We start from the raw sequence: 27,122 nt of genomic DNA on the forward strand, positions 1-27,122 counted from the left end.
GAAATTCAATTTGACATATGAGATGAGAACTCAGAAGGGGTCTGAATTCCATAGACGTGGTGGTTATTTTTTATCTTTTTTTGCACCCGACGTGAAATTTGATTTATGTTATATAAGAAATGAAAAGAAGAACGTGCTATAAAAATAATTTTTCAGTACTTAGAGCTTTCTTCTAGGTGCTCTGGAGCGAAGGATGTCAAAATGACCTTTTAGGCAGATAGAAGGAAATTTCAAGACGAATGAAACCATGGGTTGGATTTAGTTATCGACAAATGTATGCAAACGAGCACTCCTCCAAAGGGAAAAGGAGCGGCTCTGTGGTGCCACCTATAGGTAGTTGTCATGTACGTGAATGTCCCAAGACTAGAGATAAGCGAATCCTAAGTAGGCTCAGGTTTGTCCGAACCCAAGCGTGTGGCATTTGATTATGGGTGGCTGAAAAAGTTGGATGCAGCCCGAAAGCTGCCGGGAAAACATAAATAAAGCCATAGGCCATAGACTGTATGCATATTTTCCATATTTTGTGGATGTTTGTGGATATTATGCTTTTATTCTTTCTACCTAGTGCTCACCGTTTTAGCTAGATTACTGTTTTGTTCAGGTTTTGCACTTTATATATTCATTGTATTTATGTTATGACAACGTACGGTCACGGACTAAAACGTTCCCTGTTACACTTTAGTGTGGATTGATGAAAGAGCCAAAGCACTGAGCAGTACGTTAGTGTCAAGTTTATTTGTATCCGTTGACTTTATACAAGAAAAGTGATCATCACCTATTACCCCATCCCCACCTATCATGACAATGGGAAATCCTGTACGGGAAACAGATCACTGATCTCAGGGAGACCAGCCAAAGAAAACAGTGTCGGCTGGCGGTGAAAGTGCTCAATACAGTGAAATCCTAGTGCATTGCTTCCTGGGAAACAAATACTGTATGTAAAAAAAGAGCTTGTGGAGCCTCATTTAAGAGTCTCAAAACACAGGATTAGCCAGATATCCCTCCGGGAAGGACCCAGCCAAGGGGCAGCTCCTGTCAGGAAACCACCGAAACCACTCAGGAAGGTTTTTACTGTATTGAGCGCTGTATTGACCGGCAGCCGACAGTGCTATCTTTGGCTGGTCTGTTTCCCTTATGGCTCTACTAGGTATTACTCCCACCTAGCCAGAATCCTGCTTCACACTGATGAGGGGCAACACCCTGAAACAGCTGTCTGTGGATGGATACCTGGCCTTGGTTTTCCCTCACATCACATCACATTTACTTATAGGACCACTTAATTTGCTGGTTTCGGTGGTTTCCCTACAGGAGCCACCACTTGGCTGAGCCCTTCCCGGAGGGATATCTACGGGGAGAGATATAGGGATAACTACTAGAGATGAGCGAACCTCGAGCATGTTCGAGTCCATCCGAACCCAAACTTTCGGCATTTGATTAGTGGTGGCTGCTGAAGTTGGATAAAGCCCTAAGGCTATGTGGAAAACATGGATATAGTCATTGGCTGTATCCATGTTTTCCAGACAACCTTAGAGCTTTATCCAACTTCAGCAGCCCCCTGCTAATCAAATGCCGATCGTTCGGGTTCGGATGGACTCGAACCCGAACCCGGTTCGCTCATCTCTAACAACTATAAAACTACAGCATTTAGCGATATTTGACAGTCCCATAGCAAGTGAATGGAGTGGTATTCTATATAGGGGCAAGGAAACTTGGCACTAGAGACACCATTTTGTTCCTGTTGAATACAATTAGTTTGCAAATGGAGCGTTGCCTGTAAAACTCCATAAATGTCCAAATCTTAAAAGTTGTGCTTTATAAAGAAATTATACACAATAGCTAGAATACACAATCAGTATCTTGCTGAAGAAGAAAGCCCATTACCCGCTTCCATGGGCAAAAATGGATATGTGGCATGCAAAACATTCTACAAAATAAGCCTTGACCAGGGGTTGCAGGGGGCGCAGAACTACTTATTAAATGTGGGCCCCTGGGACCTTCATCATTGCCTAAGGACTTGGCCTTACTGGGTGCCCGGTTCACACAGGACACAAGTGAAAGCAAAGGCCAGATGAAGGTCAGATCTTTTTATCTTCAAGCTACAAGCTCCAGCATAACGCTACAGAATCTAAGGTTTTTCCTACTAGATAAGGTACAAGGAGCGATCGTGGAGGATTAATTTTACATTTACCATTATCATCTCCGCACTTTGTAGCCGTTCCTTTTTCTGTTTCAGATCAAACAGTTTAAGCACATATTGTAATTCCTCCGAACATGAAAGGAAATGAAATATAAGAATATTGGTAAAAATGTGACTGGGACCTTCTGGAGATAACTGAAGCTACACAAAAAAAAATTCTAAGGAAATAGGATCAAACACAAATTTACATACAATAGTTCTTATAGCGTTTCTCTAATGTTTATAAATAAAACAAAATTGTGTGAATTTCATTGTCAATAAACTGGGGAGACCATTGTACATTGTACAGATCCTAGGAAGCTACAAAGAGCTATGACTGTACGTAGATGGGGCCCTCAAAGGGCAGGATGCTCTTGTGGGCTAGGGTTCTGCCGTACACTAGGACCATTAAAACTCAGCAGAAGACTAGCCCATTTGGGAGTAACTGTGGAGCCATTGACTTATCGCTGAGGTCTATGTCTTATAGGATGGTTTGCAAATAATCTATTGGATCTTACTAGTCAGATGTAGAGATAAGCGTTAATATGCTCTAGTGCTTGTTACTCAAGTCAAGCATTTTTCAATGTTCGAGTGGTCAACTCGAGTATCAAGCCTGGTTGAAAACAGTGGGAGACTTAAGCATTTAACCAGGTGATTCTTCTGCAGAATGGATGGTACCTGGTTAACCTGAAAACTTACTAAGTAACAGCCCAACCCCTGGGGGCTTAATTTAACCCTCTGGAGGCTAGATTGTGCTTTGTTGGGGGGGGGGGGGGGGTCATATTACTGTCTTCTATCTTCACTATGGCTGCTCAGTCAATCAACGACTACAGTGGTGTCCAGCCTCAGCTGCTGAAACTAGAAGACTTTACCGGTAAGCACCTCACCACCATCACCATGGTTTTAAGGCTGGGAAAATGCATTATGTATATCCACAGCCTTAAAGCTGTGGCCCGAGGTGCGCTATCGAGCATCAATAGTCAGTTGATCACCATGCTCGACCGAGCATACTCACGCAACACTATTACTATGTGTCTTACAACAGTGTAAAAAAGCAGGGCATCTGGCTTTTGACAAAAGTCCCTTGCAAAAAGAGTAAGGCATGGCCAATCATTTAGGCAATGATTACATATGTAAATGGAGGGTAGACCCCAGAATCTTCTCATCTGGTGGGTCCGAAGATCTCAACTCTCTGCATTGGTTGTGGCCAACCAATCGTATTTGCGAAACCAAGGGGATTAATCACTGATCGGTTTAGGCAGTTACTGTATGTACCCAAAGGGATTACCTGGGACTAGAAAAACATGGCTGCCTTTCAAAAACAGCAACAACATGTTTCACTTTAATGGAACGAAGCTGCAATACAAGACACAAACTGAGGACAAAGGTAGAGTTATTTTTGGGAGATAGCAGCCATGTTTTTCCATCTTCCTGATGAATTGTTTTATTAACTGAGCAAGTTAAGGAAATTTATATAATCTCTGGAATCTGATAGAAACTGAGACAAATTATATATTCACTTGTCCTAGTAATATATTACATACAGTACATCTGTAGGTCCATCCTAAGGAATGGAAGGGATCACTGAAGCCCGTGAAAACAACTAAGAAATCATAATGATGTGACAATCTTGAGTAGATTTAGATGGGGCGGCCTCAGGTTGCACTTGTCCATCTGTAAGGTTAGCAATTGTTAATGTTCCTAATAAATCATTGCCGTCTGTCCCCTCCAGCGCTCGGCATCCATATGGGTATAGCAGCGGTAATGTTGTCATTACACAGATGAGACCCTACTTATTGAGACGAGCCTTCCGGATGTCTTTATTGATTTATACAACAATCTCCATGGTTTTAAAATTCATTCTTAATTTCCTTTGTAATCTATCAAAGAAAAATTTACATTTGTCATTTCAACGTCGAATAACATCAGACAAATCATACTGGGGAATAGACTAGACAGGAGCTTGAAAAATCTGGGGGAAACGTCAACGTGGTCTCAACGGGGGTGATCTGGTCTATGTGCCGTTACAGTCTGTGGACATCACCTCCACCCTGTGCACGATGGATGCAGGTCTAATAGACTTTGTTTGTCTATGTATATTTTTACATGGCCCCTATGTAATGCCAGCTTGAGCCGTCTTTAAGAATAAAGTCAGATCTGTTGCGATCAGCTGATCACTGGAGTTGATGATCTTGATGGTTTTTGGATAGTGTTGGACAGACTTGCCGAACAGTTCGGCAACATTCTCTGAACCCGAATGCTCGGCATTTGACTTCCGTCAGCTGGAGAAGTTGAATGCTGCCCTAGGGCTGCAGGGAACAGATGATCGAACAGTGGAAAATCTTAGGTTCTATAGAACTCGAACTGTGTCAAACCTTCCGCATTTGATTGCTGATGCCTTCCCGATCCGTGGGGAAAGAGGAGACAGCCCAGGTACTGCCTGGAATTCTGGGATTTAGCCTAGGTAAAAGGCTTTATCCCAGAATTCCAGGCGGAACTCGGGCTGTCTCCTCCTTCCCCACAGACCGGGAAGAAATCAGGAATCAAACGCGAAAGTTTCGACAAGGTTCGAGTTCTAAAGGACCTAAGATTTTCCAGTGTTCGATCATCTCTAATGGCTATGTTTATGTTATCTGGAACTCCGTAAGGCAGCATCCAATTTCTCCAGCTGCCAGGGGTCAAAGGTTGAGCATTTCGGCAAGCCTTCTCAACACTATTCTTCCATTCTGAAACCAGCCAGGCATTTTTACAACTGTGGCAACTGCAGGGGAAATTCGGTATAACATACTGGCCACTCAAGTGATCCACCAACATTTCTCTGCTACGGGTCATAGAGGGACCCAAGATGGTCGGGAGCCCACTTTAAGTCGATGCTCCATGTTATTTTGGACATACATTGGGAAGTTTCACCAGTAATTTTAGAATGAATTTCTATGGCTTAAAGCAAGAGTTATTCGGATATAAGAGCAGGGCAGCTAAAGGTAGCGTAGCTTTCTGGCTAGCACCACTGGCAAAATATATCTCTGTCTGTCTCTATTTTGTCTCTCTCTTCCTCTCTTTCTCATCTATCTATCTATCTATCTATCTATCTATCTATCTATCTATCTATCTATCTATCTATCACCTATCTATCTATCTATCTATCTATCTATCTATCTCCTATCTATCTATCTATCTATCTATCTATCTATCTATCTATCTATCTATCTCCTATCTATCTATCTATCTATCTATCTATCTATCTATCTATCTCCTATCTATCTATCTCTCCTATCTATCTATCTATCTATCTATCTAACTATCTATCAGGAGCGTAACTAGAACTAGCTGGGCCCCATAGCAAACTTTTGATTGCCCCCCCCCCCCCCCCAAACAACTGACCACTAAGCTGCGAAGAGAGAGCAATATGTATATATAGTATTAGGAAAAGCATTATAGCACCATGACCACTGCCATTACCACTATATTGTTACCAACCAAATCCAGTATGTTAAGATGAATAATACAAACAGTACCAGTTTACATGGGACAAATATTACCCCCTCTCACTGACTAAAACCCCCACATACTGAATAATGCTACCACTGCTACGGAATAAAATCCACAGTCCACAGTCCAATATCACCATTGGCCATACAGTGGCATGTATAGGCTCCACACAGGCTTTACACACCATAAGTGATCACAGTGCAGTTACAGGCGTCTTCTCCAATCGGGGTTGCTCACTTTTCCCCTTCTTCTCCATCCAGCCTGGCCACCATAAGGACTTCTCTCAGTAGGATCTGCCAGACAGTTTAGGTTCCTCACTCATGCCCCAATATCCTATGCATCTATTTGCTCCATCTGTTCCCTCATATAGTGGTCCCCTCTGTATTCATATAGTAGTTAGACAACTGTGTCCCTCATTAAGTAGTTAGACCCTTCTCTGCCCCCCCCCATATAGTACCGTATTTTTCGCTTTATAGGACGCGCCTTTTGATAAGACGCACCCCTGATTTTAGGGGGGGAAATAGAAAAAAAATATTTTGCTCATTGTCACAGTTTGGAGATAGCAGCAGTGTAATTGGTGCCAATCCCCCCATATAGTGCCCCACATAGTAGCCAATGCCCCCATAATATAGTGCTCCCCATATAGTAGCCAATGCCCCCACATAGTGCCCCCACATAGTAGCCAATGCCCCCACATACTAGCCAATGCCCCCATATAGTGCCCCCCATATAGTAGCCAATGTCCCCATATAGTAGCCAATACCTCCACATAGTAGCCAATGCCCCCATATAGTGCCCCCCATATAGTAGAAAATGCCCCCATATAGTGCCCCCATATAGTAGCCAATGCCCCCATATAGTAGCCAATGCCCCCAATACAGTGCCCCCATTGTAGCCAGTGCCCTCCATAGTAGCCAATGTCCCCAATACAGTGCCCCTATATAGTAGCCAATGCCCCCATACAGTGCCCCCATATAGTGCCCCCCATATAGGAGCCAGTGCCCCCATATAGTAGCCAATGCCCCCATACAGTGCCCCCATATAGTAGCCAGTGCCCCCCACAGTAGCCAATGCCCCCATATAGTAGCCAATGCCCCCATACAGTGCCCACATATAGTAGCCAATGCCCCCATATAGTAGCCAATGCCCCCAGACAGTGCCCCAATAGTAGCCAATGCCCCCATATAGTAGCCAATGCCCCCAGACAGTGCCCCCATAGTAGCCAATGCCCCCATATAGTAGCCAATGCCCCCATATAGTAGCCAATGCCCCCAGACAGTGCCCCCATAATAGCCAATGCCCCCATACAGTAGCCAATGCCCCCATATAGTAGCCAATGCCCCCATACAGTGCCCCCATAGTAGCCAATGCCCCCAGACAGTGCCCCCCATAGTAGCCAATGCCCCCATACAGTAGCCAATGCCCCCATATAGTAGCCAATGCCCCCATACAGTGCCCCCATATAGTAGCCAATGCCCCCATATAGTAGCCAATGCCCCCAGACAGTGCCCCCATAGTAGCCAATGCCCCCATATAGTAGCCAATGCCCCCAGACAGTGTCCCCATAGTAGCCAATGCCCCCATATAGTAGCCAATGCCCCCAGACAGTGCCCCCATAGTAGCCAATGCCCCCATATAGTAGCCAATGCCCCCATACAGTGCCCCCATAGTAGCCAATGCCCCCAGACAGTGCCCCCCATAGTAGCCAATGCCCCCATACAGTAGCCAATGCCCCCATATAGTAGCCAATGCCCCCATACAGTGCCCCCATAGTAGCCAATGCCCCCATACAGTAGCCAATGCCCCATATAGTGCCCCCATAGTAGCCAATCTCCCCCTGCGACCAGAAAAACAACAAACAGGCTACTCACCTGTCCGCCGGCCCCAGCAGCTCCTCTCCCGACACTCCGGTCTCCCGTCATCCTCCGGGCACAGGCAGCGGGGGGCAGAGAGACTGCCGCTGCAGAACACTTCCGGGACACAGGCAGCGTCTCTGTACCCCACTGCCTGTGCCGGAGGATGACGGGAGACCGGAGTGTCGGGAGAGGAGCTGCTGGGGCCGGCGGACAGGTGAGTAGGACAGCGATCCCCTCCGCCTGCCCAGCCGGCCCCCTCCATCGCCGCTTAGCCGATCAGGAGCCCAGGAAAGTGCTGCTCATTGCACTTTTCCGGGCTTCTGATCGGCTCAGCTGAGCGGCCATAGAAGGGGCGGGCTGGGCGTCCGGAGGGGATCGTTCAGGGCAGCTCACTATGCATATGCATAGTGAGCGGCAATACAGGGGGCAGGGGCATGTTTTAACGCGGGTGCCCCGGGCCCCCTGAACCCCCGGGCCCCATAGCGACAGCGTACCCTGCCCCCATTGTAGCTACGCCAGTGCTATCTATCTATCTATCTATCTATCTATCTATCTATCTATCTTCTATCTATCTATCCAGGGGCGTTGCTAGGGTCCTAAAACATCCGGGGCCCGGGCCCTCTGAGTTTCTCTCCCCCATGCTTTTCTCCCCTGTTTCTCTCCCCCATGCTTTTCTCCCATTTCTCTCCCCCATGCTTTTCTCCCCTCTTTCTCTCCCCCATGCTTTTCTCCCCTGTTTCTCTCCTCCATGCTTTTCTCCCCTGTTTCTCTCCCCTGTTTCTCTCTCCCCTGTTTCTCTCCCCCATGCTTTCTCCCCTGTTTCTCTCCCCCATGCTTTCTCCCCTGTTTCTCTCCCCCATGCTTTTCTCCCCTGTTTCTCTCCCCCATGCTTATCTCCCCTGTTTCTCTCTCCCCTGTTTCTCTCCCCCATGCTTTCTCCCCTGTTTCTCTCCCCCATGCTTTCTCCCCTGTTTCTCTCCCCCATGCTTTTCTCCCCTGTTTCTCTCCCCCATGCTTTTCTCCCCTGTTTCTCTCCCCCATGCTTTTCTCCCCTGTTTCTCTCCCTCATGCTTTCTCCCCTTTCTCTCCTCCATGCTTTTCTCCCCTCTTTCTCTCCTCCATGCTTTTCTCCCCTGTTTCTCTCCCCCATGCTTTTCTCCCCTTTCTCTCCCCCATGCTTTTCTCCCCTGTTTCTCTCCCCCATGCTTTCTCCCCCCTTTCTCTCCCCCATGCTTTTCTCCCCTCTTTCTCTCCCCATGGTTATCTCTCCTGTTTCTCTCCTCCATTTCTCTCCTCTGTTACTTTCTCCCCTGTTTCTCTCCCCCATGCTTTTCTCCCCTCTTTCTCTCCCCCATGCTTTTCTCCCCTGTTTCTCTCCCCCATGCTTTTCTCCCCTCTTTCTCTCCCCCATGCTTTTCTCCCCTCTTTCTCTCCCCCATGCTTTTCTCCCCTCTTTCTCTCCCCATGGTTATCTCTCCTGTTTCTCTCCTCCATTTCTCTCCTCTGTTACTTTCTCCCCTGTTTCTCTCCCCCATGCTTTTCTCCCCTGTTTCTCTCCCCCATGCTTTTCTCCCCTCTTTCTCTCCCCCATGCTTTTCTCCCGTTTCTCTCCCCCCTTGCTTCTTTCCCCCTGTGCTTCTCGCCCGTTTCTCTCCCCCCGTGCCTGCTCACCTCCTTCTAGATCGCGGCTGCTGCTGTCCGCCTCACCTACCGTAGCGGCCGGAGGTGCTCCTACAACTCAATCAGCTCAGAGCGGGAGCGCGGGGCCGCTGCGGTGGGCCGTGGCGCACGCATTGATTGGATACGTGCACCACGGCCCACCACAGCGGCCCCACACTCCCGGTCTCCGCTGATTGGATGGAGGAGCGTGTCCGGGTGCTGCGGGCGGCCAGTAGGTGAGGAGGAGGAGAGCAGCAGCGGCAATCTGCGAGCCGGATGCGGCCACCAAAAGAGCCGCATCTGGCTCGCAAGAGCGGGCAGAAGAGATCCGGGGCAGCAGGCATTTTATTCGGGGCATGAGCCCCGAATAAAACTGCCTAGCGACGCCACTGTATCTATCTATCTATCTATCTCCTATCTATCTATCTATCTATCTATCTCCTATCTATCTATCTATCTATCTATCTCCTATCTATCTATCTATCTATCTATCTCCTATCTATCTATCTATCTATCTATCTCCTATCTATCTATCTATCTATCTATCTATCTATCTATCTATCTATCTATCTATCTATCTATCTACCTACCTACCTATCTATCTCATTCCTCATCTGGTCACTGTCTTGTTCCTGTCATCAGTTGTGATCCCCAATGTCTACAGGAAAAGCTTCTCTGCTCCTGATTGTAGCCATTATTGTCTCCGCTTTCTGCGCTGTCACATTCCCTAATGATTCTGTCCTTTGCTGTCGCAGATCAGACGCGCTCTTTTGCATACAGTAATTCACAGTTGTGTCCGTTGCTGGCGCTGACAGACACCTATGGATCTACATGGAAGAATTCTGTGTCTCTTCATCAATACTAATGAACCCGCTACAGATACACATACTGGAGGTTTAATGCGTATAACTGCAGAGTGTATATATTGTATAAGCAGCTAGAATCCGTATAGTCTGCGCTCTTCCTCTAGCAAAGCAAATTTTCTTCTCATTATCGGTGAATTGTCCTCAGGTAAATTGCAGTCACTTTTCATGCTCAGATTTACACGGATCCTGGTATTTGTGTATCTGAACCCAGAGCCGCTAATACACCATAGACCTTTGTTCCATCCAACGCATTAAAGGAACACTCCAGGCACAGCTGATCCGCAGTGTCATGTCTAGTGCAGGGCTTGAGGGGATGGAGCGTGACACAGGGATTGAGAGAACAAAGAAGTCACGCACCGTCCCCCCGGTCCTGCACTAGACATGACACTGCCTATTCATGTGTCCGGAGTGTTCCTTTAATAATACACAGTTCAATCACATTATTGTGACCATTTCCTACTTTCCATGTCGGCAGTGTATAGCTCATGAAGGAGTCGAGTGTGGTGAGCAGCCTAGTGGGTATATAAGGGGGCGATAGTCTGCACACATATCCCCTTTTGCCAAGGGCCGATTTATAGGAGCTGATGATTTTTGGCTTTAGGGCCCCGGGTGGCGCTATTTCTGACACTGCGCAGTGTGGGATGAGGTGTTTGGTGAGGGGACAAATGATGCCAATGTGGATAAGTGATGTAGAAACTTCAGAGCACCATGTGACCGTTATGTGAGAGTTGGACAATGGCTACTAAGGTGTGCAAGGGTTCTCCGGCACCCTACGGTGGAGCAGCGTAATGTCAAATAAACCAGGGGGAAAACAGACATGTGTTACTGTGTATGGGGCTCCATAGCAATTGGATGTTCTCTGCACCTCTATTAACCTAGTTGCATGAGCAGTAATGGCTTAAAGTGTCACTGTCGTTTTTTTTTTTTTTTTTGCAGAAATCAATAGTACAGGCGATTGTAAGAAACTTTGTAGTTGGGTTTATTGAGCAAATATGTCATTATCTGCATTCAAAAAGACTTTCCCCAGGTCCCCCCTCCTTTCTCTCTCTCATTCACTGCAGATTATCAGGAAATCACGTCTTGTTACATCAGTCGAGTCCTGTCTGTTATATGGAGAGGGGAGGGGGGAGGAGGCAGATTAGTCACCAGCAGAGAACAAAGGATTACACAGCCGGACCTGTGTGAAAGCCTCTTTTCAAAGGTCAGAGGGGTCAGTGCTGACTTCAGAGGAGATAGCCCAGTGATGTAGCTGTAAATTAACTTTTTGTTGTCCTGTTGCCTCATCTTCATCCACCCCTCCCCTCTCCATAGAGAATAATGAAGACAGGGGGAAGATCTTCAAACTGCTTTTTCATGATAAAAATGCATTTTTCGGCTAATAAACCCAAATACAAAGTTTCTTAAAATGGCCTGTGCTATTGATTTCTGCAAAAAAAATAAAAAAATAAAAAAATAAACAACAGGTACACTTTAAATATTTAAATAAGTAAAAGAACAGGACCTCCCCTGATTGGTAATAGGTTCTCCAATGAGTCACGTTTTCTTTATAATGAAATGGATGGACGTTGGCGGGTCAGGAGAGAAATGTCAGATAATAAACCCCCTGCAGCCATTACTGGAGGAACACAAACCGGTGGGGGCAGTGTTATGGTCTCGGGAATGTTCTGGGTCTCTTTGAGATCCATCATCTGAGCTGATCTGGGTATGAATCCATCCCTGTAGATCATAGGATGAATACACCCAAACAGAGAAACTCCAGTCAGAGGTTAGTCCCTGTCAGGGGACAGAGGAGTCAGAACCGGTTCCAGAGTGTAAGAAACTACAGCAGTCATGCACTGCTGAACCCAACCCTGGGGTAACCGGAGCTACAGGAGTAACCCCTTGCCTACACTGTGGATTCTTCACTTCAGGACTGAAAGAAAAAGGTAGTGGGACTGATCCACAGTAGAGCACTGATGCAAGTTAGCCGCTCTCAGTCACAGCACAGGTGTTTTAGCAGGCCATAGCCTAGATTTCAGGAACACAGGACATAGCAGTGCCGGATCAGGCACTGGCTGGCAGGCCAAGCCCCATGGACGACATTACCTGGCTCTCGAGTAGCAGAAAACTGGAACATTGACTAGAGGAGACACTATGTCTGGGCTCTGATAGGTCAGTCAAACTAGAAAGATGCTTGGCCTATTACCCTTCACAGTGGTTGGTTGACCTGGGGGGTGACCTGACCGAACATTTCTCAACCAGGTGGCAGAGAAAAGAACATGAGCTGACTCATAGTCACAGTTTACCCATTAAGATCCTGCAGTATGTGCTTGCTGTCATTGGACAGCTTACAATATAATACAACTCCACACAGTTCGGACTCCACGAATCCGCAACATCAGCAGTCCATACCAAAAGAAATTGTGTAGTACAAAATAGTAGTATAATCTACTAGGTGATATTACCTTGTCTTCCAGTAGTTCCACGTTGGTGTGGTGTCCCTCTACTGGGAGAAAGACACATACTCACAGTGTGCACTTTTGTAGCTTTTTAATTTTCTTAACTTCATATTGCAGGGTATATCGCAGTAAATGCTCACAGGCTGAGTAATTCAGTTACACATGCCAAACACTATGGCCTCCCGCCAAACATTTCGGAGGACGGGACTCCTCCTTCCTCATGCCAGTAGAGAGTAGAGACAAACCTTGGACACACTTTGGTTCATCCAAACTCAGCATTTGATTACCAGTGGCTGAAGATGTTGGATGCAGCCCTATGGCTGCCTGGAAAACATAGATACAGCTATAGGCCATAGACTTTACGCATGCTTCTCAGTAGTCCCTGGGGCTCCATCCAATTTTTGCAAATCAAATGCCAAGAGTTCCGGTTTGGACAAATGTGAGTGTGCTCAAGGTTCACTCATCTCTAAAAATCATGAATACGTTAAAGGGGTTGGCCGCTTTATAGTATAATAGTTCAGTGTACTGTATTAGTAAGTGTACTCACTGTATATACTGAGAGTAGCTCCCACAGCTAAAATCAGACTCCCCTCATCCAGGCTGTGCTGTCCTACTCTGTGATGAATCTGTCCATAAGATGGAAGAGCAGGGAGGAGCATGTGACCGAGCCCCGCCCCCAAGTGTCCACCACTGAGCCTGTGTATGCCTATGGAGAATACTAGATGCGGGGCCTGGTCACATGCTCCTCCATGTCGGTATAAAAAGCTAGAAAATCACCTTTCAGGGACCTATTATTAGGATTTTTTAAAATAATGTTTTTAATTATTAAAAATAAAACTGATAGAAATCCACTTTAGGGCATCGGAGATTGGTGTCAGTGTTGGCGCCGAACACCATTCTGGCGCTGTATGTTCTAATGGATCTTTATACTTGCAAATTTCTTACAGGAATCTTCGCCTCTCCTTGCCTGTACCGTTGCATATAATGTAACATAATGACGGAGATAATGCTTTTATCAGCGTCTCGCAAAGAACAATGCACACGATTACGTCGCCTAATCACTCCACCAATAGTTAGAATTGCGTGCAGAGATTTTTATGCACAGAGCTATCAGATTTTATTACCTTGCTAGAATTCCCGGTAACATTGTAAAAATGCGAAGATGCCCGATGAACCCGACGTTTCTATTATTCTGAACCTGTGCCAGGCTGGGAGAAACCAGTCAGATTGAATTCTATCAAATCCATGCAAAGACGCTGTACCGAGATGTAAATCAGCAGCGCAGCTTTTTTTTTTTTTTTTTTTTTTTAAAATCTGAAATTGCAGGTTTTGTTGTTTCTAAATTCGAAAAAAAAATAAAATATATTTATTTTTCTACTTTCCTATGAACCTCTATGACTGTCTCCTGATTTACTTCTTGTGAGGAAAAGGGAGTATGGTTCACTGATATATAACTATATATATTGGAGATATAAGGGGCAGTCATTGATTGCCCAGAGCTCACCATCTGCCAGGAAGCCATACTCCGCAAAGGGGCCTAGCGTACAGAGCCCTCCAGGTCCCTAAGTGTGAAAATTCCCACTCAGAGGCCAACAGGCATCCAAAAACCCTGATAACAAATTCCCCTACCTAGATCAGAGCAAATATCTCCAAACTGAGTGGCACCATAATTCCATAATGAGTTATGGAATTTCCGTGCGGCCTAGCCACCTGGGAGGCAGTCGTGTGACGGCCAGGTGTATATGGAGAAGGATCAGAGCGGCACTCCGTGCAAGCTGATGGTGCGCGAGGAAAGGAGCGTAGTCCCAGAACAGTCTATCAAATCGAATTCCCGGCACTCACCATATTAATCATCTCATAATTTTATTCGGTTTCCATAACCATAACTGTGTAAGTAGCAGAACGCGTTTCGGCCATAAGCCTTTGTCAAGCAGTTGACAAAGGCTTATGGCCGAAACGCGTTCTGCTACTTACACTGTTATGGTTATGGAAACTGAATAAAATTATGAGATGATTAATATGGTGAGTGCCGGGAATTCCATTTGATGGCCAGGTGTATACATCCCAGGGGCTAGGAAGGACACATTGGAGAAGTTCCTGAAAACCAACGCAGCAAGCACACGCCTCCCATGCTTCGCTTTACCACCCAAATTACAGTAACGACCAAATGCTAAAACTGTCTGTGCTACCACCTGTACTTTGTATCTGACCACTGTATATAGTATTCTGTGTATATTGTGTGTTGTTTAGTGCGCCCTTAACCCTTTAAGGACATGGCCCATTTTCGTTTTTACGTTTTCGGTTTTTCCTCCTTGTGCATAAAAGGTCATAGCACTTGCATTTTTCCACCTAGAAACCCACATGACCCCTTATTTTTTGCGTTACTAATTGTACTTTGCAATTACAGGCTGAATTTTTGCATAAAGTACACTGCGAAACTGCAGCAGCTTTCTCTAGTAAGCTGCACCTCTGTGTAATGTCCTGCAGCAGCTCTCTCTAGTAAGCTGCTCCTCTGTGTAATGTCCTGCAGCATCTCTCTCTAGCAAGCTGCACCTCTGTGCAATGTCCTGCAGCAGCTCTTTCTAGCAAGCTGCACCTCTGTGTAATGTCCTGCAGCAGCTCTCTCTAGTATGCTGCACCTCTGTGTAATGTCCTGCAGCAGCTCTCTCTAGTAAGCTGCACCTCTGTGTAATGTCCTGCAGAAGCTTTCTCTAGTAAGCTGCTCCTCTGTGTAATGTCCTGCAGCAGCTCTCTCTAGCAAGCTGCACCTCTGTGTAATGTCCTGCAGCAGCTCTTTCTAGCAAGCTGCACCTCTGTGTAATGTCCTGCAGCAGCTCTCTCTAGCAAACTGCAACTCTTTATTTTGTCCTGCAGCAGCTCTTTCTAGCAAGCTGCACCTCTGTGTAATGTCCTGCAGCAGCTCTTTATAGCAAGCTGCACCTCTGTGTAATGTCCTGCAGCAGTTCTTTCTAGCAAGCTGCACCTCTGTGTAATGTCCTGCAGCAGCTCTCTCTATCAAGCTGCTCCTCTGTGTAATATTCAGCAGCAGAGCAATTCTATCAAACTGCACCTCTTAAAGCAAATGTACCATCTGGTACATCGCTTCAAGATTTTTTCATCAATAGACTGGCGCTGGAGTGGGGATGCCGATGCCGCAGTTGTATTTTTGGACCGCAGTCTATTTCCCGTGCATATCTCTGTTGATTCTAATTGAGCTTTGCCACAGAGAGGAGGGCAGACTGGCACACTGGGGGTGGGCGGGTGGACCTCCAGTGTTTCAGGTTGGGCCTGTGCCCGCAAAGACCCCAGTACTCTGCAAGTGAACTGGGCCACGGTTAAAAAGAAAGAACCTCATCTATTGATGTAAAAATCTAAAAGCAATGAACCTAATGATACCTTCACTTTTAATAATATCTTTCTATTCTAGAGGTCCTCCATCCCACCTCTGCTCTGCTTACAGCTTCCTCCCCCAGGGTCCCTAGTTGACCCCCATAGAGTAATATTTCCTAATAACTCGCTTAACCTTTCCCCGTTGCCTCGGTAAATTCTGTAAGCGTTTCAATGAATTCTAAAAATATGGGGCCATGCATATAGATTTCAATTTGTTTTTTTTCCAGCTGGGGTTGCAGAGATGGGAGGTGTGTCCCAGCACTGTCTATGGCCTGTGTTATTGTCCAGCCATCTGGATCAGTGCGGAGCTCGTATCTGCTTTCTCTGCTTCAGACACAGCGTAATAAGGGTTGACAGCAGTCATCTTCTGGTGCATTAAACATGATGCTTGATGATGATCCTCTTGACCTTATGAAGATCATTATCGAGAAGGATTTGATTAAGGGCCACGCGTGCCGCATTGTCAGGATCACTGAGTCAGATTGGCTGTGATATCGAGTGTGTCTATAATTTTGTTTTTGTTTTAGGCTGCAGATGTGGACGCAGGGGTTGAATACTAACCTGTATTTAACAAGGGACAAGAAAAATCATCATCAGGTTGAAGAAGAACTCCATTTTTTTAACAGTCCATCAAATTTTGTCTATTCACATTACGCGAGTAGTGATTTACTAGAAAAAAAAGGAAATAAATAAAATAAAAATGGAAAAATTTTAAGAAGCAAGTAGTAGGAAAAGAGTAAAGTAACAGGAAGAATGTGAAAATTTGTGTCCATCAAATTTTGTCCATTCACATTAGGCGTGTAGTGAAGCTGGAGCACTGCCCTGGCACTTTCTTCAGCTTCATTATGTGTGCAGTGTGTTTACTAGAAAAAAAGGAAATAAATAAAATAAAAATCGAAAAAATTTTACGAAGCAAGTAGTGGAAAAAAAAAAAAAGAGTAAAGTAACAGGAAGAATGTGAACATTTGTGTCCATCAAATTTTGTCTATTCACATAGAGTAGTGAAGCTGGAGCACTGCCCTGGCACTTTCTTCAGCTTCATTATGTGTGCAGTGTGTTTACTAGAAAAAAAGGAAATAAATATAATAAAAATGGAAACATTTTAAGAAGCAAGTAGTAGGAAAAGAAAACACAGGATCCACCATTCATGATGGGTGGTGATCACCGTTCCCCTCCCACCCTCTATGGGCAACACAGGTCACAAATCATGCAAAGAAAACTCTCCCATAGAATTCAATCTATGAGCACTAGACTAATGTTTTCTAAGGTAATATGGGGGATAAGGGGGATGTGAGTCCATCTGTGAGTCCATCTGTGAGTCCATATAAGTGAGCCATTTTAAGTGTGAAAAATGAATTAATACCAGAATTGAAACCAGAATTAAACCAAAGGTAACACTCCGCCATATTCTCATCTCCTCTCCCTCTCTTTGCTCACAATGTTTATTTTGGCTTTCACCTTTGCTTCCGTTATCCTCAAACTCTGTGTTAACCCTCCACTCCCCACACCAAGTAACAATCTCTTTATTTCTCCAGCTCTTTTACCCGCTGATCTCACCCCTCCTTTTATCCTCTTTCCATACACTAAAACCTTTACCTACAAATGCTCTCAATGTCTGCGCCCTCTTACCTACTCACACCTACTGTCTCTGTCTCTGCTACTTCTCACTGCTGGAGATATTTCACCAAACCCTGGCCCTCCCCACCTGAACTCATATACTCCACTGCCCTCCTTTCATCCACATTCTTCTAGATCACGGCGGCGCCCCTCTAACACCATACGCATCCGTCCTGACCCCCCTCCCCCTGTCCCTTTCTCTGCTGCTCTCTGGAACGCACGTTCTGTCTGCAATAAACCTACATTCATACACGATCTCTTTCTTTACCACAACTTCTTCTTCCTAGGCATAACTGAAACATGGCTGTCCCCTACTAACACTGCTTCCCCTGCTGCACTTTCCTACGGTGGGCTCCAGTTTACTCACACCCCTCGCCCTGGCAATAAGCCGGGTGGCGGGGTTGGCCTGCTGCTAATGGACAACTGCTCCTTTACGCCAAGCCCTCCTCTCCCTGCTCTCACCCTCACCTCCTTTGAAGTACACTCCATCCGTATCTATTCCCCCTCTAACCTCCAAGTGGCCGTCATCTACCGACCACCAGGCTCCGCAACCACCTTCCTTGACCAGTTCAACACTTGGCTGTTGCATTTCCTTTCAACAGATATTCCCACCATCATCATGGGCGACTTCAACATCCCCATCGACACAACCAAATCATCCGCCTCTAAACTCCTATCACTAGCCTCCTCCTTTGGCCTTACACAGTGGTCCTCCACGGCAACTCACAAAAAGGGCCACACACTGGACCTCATCTTCTCCCGCCTCTGCCCCATATTTGATCTCACCAGCACATCCCTCCACATCTCTGACCACAACCTCCTAACTTTCTCGTTTCTCCTCTCTTCATCTGCCCCCCCAGTCCAGAAACTTGCCCACCCTCGCAGGAACCTCAGAAACCTCAACACTCAAACACTCTCTGACTCCCTTCTGCCTCTCTCCACCATACACTCTCTGAACGACACTGACACAGCCGCAACCTTCTACAATTCCACAATAACCTCAGCCCTCGACTCTGTTGCCCCTCTCACGAAAAAGAAAACACGAAGCACGAACAGACAGCCCTGGCACACCGACCTAACCAAACAACTAAGGCGAGTGTCCAGAGCTGCTGAACGGCGCTGGAAGAAGACTGACTCTGAGGAACACTTCCAAACATACAGGAGAGCACTCCTTGAGTTCAAATCTGCCCTCACCTCTGCTAAACAGGACTACTTTTCTTCCCTCATATCTTCCTTATCTCATAACCCTAGGCAACTGTTTAACACCTTCAACTCTCTTCTCCGCCCCCCACTGCCACCCCCCACATCTCTCATCTCTGCTGAGGACTTCGCCACATTCTTCAAGCAGAAAATCGATGACATCAGAGGAAGCTTCAACTCACAGTCCCCTCAGCCCCCCCTAATGCCTGTCTACTGCCCGTCCCCACTAACTCACCTCTCCACCATCACAGAAGAACATCTCTCCAAACTACTCTCCACATCACATCTCACCACCTGCGCACTTGACCCTATTCCATCCCACCTTATCCCCAACCTCTCCTCAGCACTTGTCCCAGCACTTACCCATCTCTTCAATCTATCACTAACTTCTGGCATCTTCCCATCTCCATATAAACATGCAACCATCACACCCATCCTCAAAAAGCCACCCCTTGACCCTACCTCCTTATCCAGCTACCGCCCCATCTCGCTTCTCCCCTTTGCCTCAAAACTCCTGGAACAACATGTCTACCATGAACTTTCCTCACATTTTTCATCCAACTCGTTTTTTGACTCCCTGCAATCCGGTTTCCGCTCCCACCACTCCACAGAAACTGCCCTCACCAAAGTGGCTAATGACCTGCTGACTGCCAAAACCTCGCGCCACTACTCTGTGCTCCTTCTCCTTGACCTATCTTCTGCCTTCGACACAGTTGACCATTTTCTCCTCTTACAAATCCTCTCATCCCTTGGTGTCACTAGCCTAGCTCTCTCATGGATCTCCTCTTACCTCTCCAACTGCACTTTTAGTGTCTCCCACTCCCACACCACCTCCTCTCCTCGTCCCCTTACTGTTGGTGTTCCCCAAGGCTCTGTACTCGGGCCTCTTCTCTTCTCCATCTACACCTCTGGCCTGGGACATATCATAGAATCCCATGGCTTCAGGTACCATCTTTATGCCGATGACACTCAGATCTACCTCTCTGGTCTGGATGTCACCTCTTTGCTATCCAGGATTCCAGAGTGTCTATCGGCCATATCCTCCTTCTTCTCCTCCCGTTTTCTAAAACTCAACATGGACAAAACAGAACTTATCATCTTTCCCCCATCTCGCTCCACCCCGCCTTCTAATCTGTCAATCTCTATCAATGGCTGCACTCTGTCCCCTGTCCCCCAAGTCCACTGCCTCGGGGTCACCTTTGACTCTGCCCTGTCCTTTAAACCACATATTCAGGCCCTGACCACCTCCTGCCGCCTTCACCTCAAAAATATTTCCAGAATCCCCTCTTTTCTCACTCCTGACTCCACCAAACTGCTGGTCCATGCTCTCATTATCTCCCGCTTGGACTACTGTAACATCCTCCTCTCTGGCCTCCATCTAACTCCCTTGATCCCCTCCAGTCTATCCTTAACTCTGCTGCCCGACTTATCCACCCTTCCCCTCGCTTTGCCTCAGCCTCTCCCCTCTGCCAATCCCTTCACTGGCTCCCCATTGCCCAACGTATTGACTTTAAATTGTTGACCATGACATACAAGGCCATCCACAACCTGTCCCCTCCGTACATCTCTGACCTGATATCCCGCTACCGTCCCTCACGCAACCTTCGATCCTCCAGTGACCTCCGGCTCCGCTCCCCCCTTGTTCGTACCTCGCACAACCGCCTCCAAGACTTTGCCCGAGCCTCCCCCATACTCTGGAACTCGCTACCCCGACACATCCGTCTCTCATCCACCATCAAGTCCTTCAAAAGTAACCTGAAAACCCATCTCTTCAAACAAGGCTACAACCTACAATAACTCTGCATCACACTTGAATGGCTGCACTTTACCTCCTGTTTCTCTCCCTATACCCCATAGATTGAGGGTCCTCTTCCCCCATGTACCAGTCTGTCTTTTGCCTTCATGTAATGTTTTCTGATCTTGTATTGTTCCTGCCTGTTGCCTATCTATTGTATAGCGCTCTGGAACTAAGGGCGCTTTATAAATAAATAATAATAATAATAATAATAATAATAATAATAATGTGCAGCCTAAAGGACAGTCAATAAAGCCTAGGCTGGGAAGTAAGAGGAAGTCGGCAGACAGTCGTCACTGTGGACCAAAGGGAAAAAGCAGCAAAGGAGTAGGCAGGAATGGGCCTCAAACAGAGAGCTACAGCATAAGAGTGAGCAGGACCAAGCTGCAAGTGTTGATGGGTCCAAACCAGGACTCCTTCAAGTGAGTTTATACAACCCTAACCCTAAACCCTGCACCCAGATCTGGAAACTGTACTAGACTTTTTGTCTTCTTCTCACTGTAGAAAAATTATAACATTTTGGCTATCTAGAGCTTACAGTATCTCAAGAGCTTACAGTAAAATAGAGCAAAAAGTAGAAGACTGCAACAAAGTGCCATACATTGTATCTGCAGTGGCCACTACAGGGAAAATGTGGTATTGCATGAAGCCTCTCGAACAGCTGACTAGCATGCAATGCATGGATGGGCCTTTTACCGAAAGATGTCCATGAACCTTACAAGAGCATATGGAAAGTGGCTCTTAGGCCTCATCACTATATCTCTGTACTCACTAAGTGACATAATAAATCAGAAAGATAATAGAAAAAATAACCAAGTTAATTCCTACGACTCTGGCTCAACAGTCATCGGAGAATTGTAAATTTTGCTTCTGGCCTGAAAAATTTGGCCAACGCTGAAATTGCATCAATAACATTATGTTAAAACAGAGCAAGAAAATTCTAAAAATACATCCATCTGCCACCTCCACATCTAGAAGAATTTTTCTCTTTCCTGCTACTCCGAGCAACACTCGGATGAATTGTTTGCTTCCGGCCCTAAAATTCATTTAAAGTCAATTGGTATTCCGAAAATTTGCTCATGTTTTACCTATTACCCTCATAAAGCTGAGAGGATTTATCCTGTCCTGATATAACCTCTTTTGCTTTCTCCTTCCACTTACTTCGGTGTAGGAGATGATGTATGTAAATAAATCCATATAATAGATTATTATGATCATCCTTCACATTGGAGCCGTCCTCCTCCCAGGCAGGATGCTCACTGCTATGGAGATAAATATATATATACAGTACATATACCCTTTACGAGGTCAGCTCAATGGCGTTCCAAGCAACAACTGCATTAAAAGGTTATCCCCTTTGAGGTCGATAAAGTAGAATTATTGTACAATAAAAAATTCTGCAGGTTGGTAATAGATTATATTATTTCAATTTCCCGCTATTTTCTACATCTCCGCTTGCTTGAAAGAGGCTGAAAATTTTGTAGGCTAAAGAATTCTCACAACTGATGGCTTTGTACAAGAGAGTGTAAGTGATGCGTATAGCTACTGGCGTTGGGTGTAGAGAGGAGTGTAGGGCAAATAAAGAGAGTAAACAGTGAAGTGTTCAACATCCCTACCACAACACCCCTACACGCCTCTAGGTGGCTTTGCTGGGCTTGGAGTTTACCAGTTGTTAAAGGAGAAGTCCAGATTTCCTGAACATCCAGTCAGTGACTGGGTCGGGACATCGTTGCTAGCACTGATTGGCTGGGCGGACTAAATCCCACCCGTCTGTGACGTTAAACTCGGGTTTTTATGTGCTTGGAAGCCGGGAGAAGATGACAGCTGGCGGGGTCCGGGAGCTCTGTGATGCAGGACAGCACAGGGTTGGGGAACAGTAAGCATATTGGCTTTTTTATTCCTCACCCCCACCAAGTTCTACCTGTAGTGATTCCCACACCCTCCTTCGGACTTCTCCTTTAACCAAGCAACAAGTCCACAGAAGTAGGCCTTGATAGGAGTTTCATAGGAGTTCTGCTCCTATTACCTATTAGCGAGAAATTTGCCTAAACAGAATTTCAAAAAGTTGTATTCGGACAAATTTTAATTTGAAATTTAGAGCAAATTTGATTCATGAAGAATTAATTTGCTCATTATTTGATTTGCAGCTCAAACTTGTTGTCACAGGCCCTATGGCACTTTTTCATAGATTAACAATGGCCACTCTCCCCAATGAATTTAACAGAGAAGTAATTGAAGCAAATGCTCATCTCTTTATGCAACTTTTAAGTAATTGCTTGTAATCATGGCTATTTCTCAACCCAATATAGTCAAGAGAGCAACTGGTGTTAGTGTTGAGTGGACTTGCCGAATTGTTCTGGTTCGGCAACGTTCTCCGAACCTGCGTGCTCTGCATTTGACTCCGACAGCTGGAGAAGTTGGATGTCAACCAAGGGTGTCCTGGAAAACATAATAATAATAATAATAATAATAATAATAATAATAATAACAACAATAATGCTTTTATTTGTATAGCGCCAGCTGATTCCACCACAGTTTACATAACTTGTCCATTTTGGTTCCTGGCCCCATTAGTGCTCACAATCTAAATTTTCCTAGCTGTAAATTTTGGGTGGAAAGTGTACCTGTAGGAAACCCAAGCAAAAACAGAGCAAATATACACTCTTTGCATGTTAGAGTTCGTGGAATTTGAACCCAGGGCTACAGTGCCAACCATTGAGCAACTGTACTGCCATAGGCCACAGTCTTTTTAGATTCTATGTTCTCCCAGCAGCCTAAGGCAGCATCCAATTTCTCCACCTGCCAGAAGTCAAAAGCCGAGCGTTCGGGTTCAAAGAACATTGCCAAATCTGAACAGTTCGGCAAGACAGGTAAGTGCCATGGGATCTCATGGGAGGTAAGTGTCATGCTATCGCAATAGTTGAGGTCATAGAGTTGGGACTAGGGATGTTCCGAATCTGCCGAGGTTCGGGGTTCGTATGAACCCGAATGCTCGGCATCAGATTCCCACTGTCTGCCCGCTCCGTGCAGCGGGTGGATACAGCGGGAGGACCACCTGGAAAACTGGGATACAGCCTATGGTTATGGCTGTATCCCAGTTTTCCAGGCGGTCCTCCCGCTGTATCCACCCTCTCCACGGAGAGGGCAGACAGCGGGAATCATTTCCGAGGGTTTGGGTTCGTACGAACCCGACCCGAAACAGGTTCGGACCATCCCTAGTTGGCACCTGAAGTTACTGCACTGGCATATCATCGGACATGCCATAAATGTGTAAGACTGGAATGCCCTTTAACCCCCTTCCAACATCTACCCTATATATACAGCAGAGGTCATAAGCGGAGCCCACCCCATACACAATGTGTAAGTTGTTTACTACATCTAACAGTGGCTGCGATCAGAGATAACTCAAGGCCATTAAACCACTTAAGTGTAATCAAGGAAACCAAGGCTTAAAAGCAGTAGAAGGCTCTATCGTTGAAGTAAAGAATACCTAATAAAGGCCCACAAGTCTGTTTTTAGTATTTTTCTGACACCTTGACAGAGTAAAGTTATTATGTCATCTTTGCAGCATAGCGTCAGCTTTCACATCAATGTTTTTTTTCTTTTTGTTTGTTTTTTTTTTCACCCCACAAATAATTTTATTACATTTTTCAACCCATTACATGGTGCTACTAAAAATACAACTCATATTCTACCTGGTCTGGTTGATCTAAAATTAATTCCACTTTAAGAAGGCATCCAAAAGGAAACAACTATTACGAATTATTAAGAACTTAGGTAAAGACATAAAGAAGAAATTATGGAGGATTCCTGCCAGGCAAAGATAATGAGATATTACTAAGGAAAAAAAAAAGTTCATCTGTGGAGTGATGTGAATGTTAAAAGCCCGCATTGTGACCACAGTCTCCAGTTTGGTATGGTAATGAAAATAGCACCCACTTAAAATTCACGATGTTAAAGGAATGTTCTCTGGAAATAATTAAAAGCTTCTTTCATCGTTCTTGGATGTTTCTTTCTCACTCTTCAAAGGATAACAATACTGTGCAATAAAAGGATTTACAATATGATGGGTCATCCAACTAATTATACGCTTGCCCTCTGCATTGAGATTCACCTTATGCATGGATGAGATTTCCAACTGAGTCAGAATATCTTAACTGGAAACATTTCTGTAAATCTACATTGGATTATATAGACATTAGATGTGAGGTGCAGCCATGTAATTAACAAATCCCATCCCGCAAGTGATGAGCACACACGGGTTTTGGATTTTGTTTACAGCTACATGGCTAATGTCAGGAAAATTGGCGCTCCTGGGCCTCTCTTCTGATACAGTGTGGATTATGTATATAGAACTAAAACACATAACAGTGGGTGATGATTATCCTTATCTCTTTCTCTCTTTCTTATTTATTTATTTTATTTTATTGAAGACTCTCTCAACAAAAATACTTATTAGTGATGACTCTCTTTTTACCAAAATGGGTGCTAATGACCCTCCTGTACCAAATTGAGTGCTGACGACCCTCCTCTACCAAATCGGGTGCTGATGACTCTCTTTTACCAAACCCTGTGTTGATGACTCTCTTCTACCAAACTCAGTGCTGATGACCCTCTTCTACCAAACTGGGTGTTGATGATTTTCTTCTACCAAACTATGACCTTCTTCTACCAAACTTGGTGCTCATGACCCTCTTCTTTCAAATCCGGTGGTGATGACCCTCTGCTAACAGATTGGGTTCTGATGACCCTCTTCTATCAAACCAGGTGCTGATGACCAGTAACGGATTATAATAGGTCTGTTTCGGGTGGTAGCCCGGAGCCTTGAGCTCCTGGGGGGCCCTTGAGCACCCAAACAGACTTATACCTTCAGGGGTGTATTGCCTCCTGGCTACAGTTTTTCCATGATTTGCAAACAATCGCTGCTTTTTTTTATCTCGATTTTTGCACAAATCAGGGCATCATGACTTTATCTATCCTGTACTATGAAAACCATACTAGTGCTGCCATAGTAATAGTAGGGTGGGGGGCCCAGGCTTGGTGAACAGCCCAGGGCCTATGGTAAAGTAAATCCGCCCCTGCTGATGACCCTCTCTTACCAGACTGGGTGCTGATGACAGTCTTCTACCAAACCGGGTGCTGGTGACCATCCTCTACCAAACTGGGTGCTGATGACTCTCTTTTACTAAACCCTGTGTTGATGACGCTCTTCAAACTGGGTGCTAATGACCATCTTCTACCAAACCGGGTGCTGAGGACTCTCTTTTACCAAACCCTCTGTTGATGACCCTCTTCTACCAAACTCAGTGCTGATGACCCTCTTCTACCAAACTGGGTGCTGATGACTTTCTTCTACCAAACTTGATGCTCATGACCCTCTTCTACCAAATCCAGTAGTGATGACCCTCTGCTAACAAATTGGGTTCTGATGACCCTCTTCTACCAAACCAGGTGCTGATGACCCTCTTCTAACAGAGTGGTTGCTGATGACCCTCTTCTACCAAACTGGGTGCTGCTGACCCTCTTCTAACAAACTGGGTGCTGATGACCCTCTTCCATGAGACTAGGTGCTGATGACCCTCTTCTACTAGAGATGAATGAAGTGATTCCGGCCAATCAAAATTTTATGCGAATTGAGCCATCAATTAGCTTCATTCTGCAAAGTGAATTCTTGCCAATTTGTTAAGGAAATAATAATAAAAAAAAGTCGGCCGCACATGCTGTCTAGAGCATCACTGGGTGGGAGAAAAGGATTAACCATAATACCTAGCACCCGTTCAATCAGCTGCAGGCCCCTCTGTGATTTGAGCACCCCCCCTCTCCTCTATATAAGATTGTTCGTTTACGGAAGTGTCCAGTCGGCTGTGTGTGGAGGAGAGAGCAGGATGGCAGCAGGCAGTTAGAGCAGAGCAGGGAGAGACTAACAGCAATTAAGGGTCAGAGAGGAAAGGATAGGAGGGCTGATTGTGGGGGATTATTTGTTGTAGCTGCCAACCAAGTTTCCAGTTTACCAAGTAACTGGGTGCCTACAGGAATTCACTGGGACCAGTGAAGACATAGTCCATATTATTTACTCACTGGCCACTGTAACCTCCTATTGAGTTATACCAGGTTACTGGTGCGTCCGCCTTACATAATCAGTGCTCACACTCTGCTCCTACTGTGTTATACAAGTATATAAGTTGGGTTTCATTAGATTGGATGATTGACTGGCTGTTTTTTTTTTTATTTGTGAACAAATTTGTCTTTCTATAATAATTCCAGCACTGTAGCTACTATAGTTTGGTTGTTTTATTGAAATTCGTTAATATTCGATTCTAAACAAATTTCCGTCTGCTTCGCTCATCTCTATCTTCTACCAAACTGGGTGCTGATGACCTTTTTCTACCAAAATGGGTGCTGATTACTCTCTTTTACCAAACTTAGTGCGGAAGACACTATAGCCCTCTTCTATTATGTGGATGTTCATGACCCAGATCCATATCAATAAATTATTCAAAGCAACCCTTTCATATTACACTTGATTTTTAGGATTCTCTGGAACCGTTTTTATTCCACTTGGGTGCCAATGACTATTGGCTCTTGGCTATAACTCTTGGCTATTACTTTTGGACTGATCACTCTCTTCTATCAAGC

The 27,122-nt window shown here is 45.5% G+C and overlaps 1 long non-coding RNA gene across 1 annotated transcript; it reads right to left on the reverse strand.

Moving 5' to 3' along the window:
* Positions 1–3,564: 3,564 nt before the first annotated feature.
* Positions 3,565–16,508, reverse strand: LOC138798830 (uncharacterized). The gene is made up of 3 exons (XR_011364176.1): positions 16,436–16,508; positions 12,491–12,531; positions 3,565–4,056 (listed from the first exon to the last, which is right to left on the reverse strand). It is a non-coding gene; the product is annotated as an uncharacterized lncRNA (long non-coding RNA).
* Between the last annotated feature and the right edge of the window lie 10,614 nt (positions 16,509–27,122).

Source organism: Dendropsophus ebraccatus, chromosome 8 (assembly GCF_027789765.1).
Source record: "Dendropsophus ebraccatus isolate aDenEbr1 chromosome 8, aDenEbr1.pat, whole genome shotgun sequence".
NCBI classification, from domain to species: Eukaryota; Metazoa; Chordata; class Amphibia; order Anura; family Hylidae; genus Dendropsophus; species Dendropsophus ebraccatus.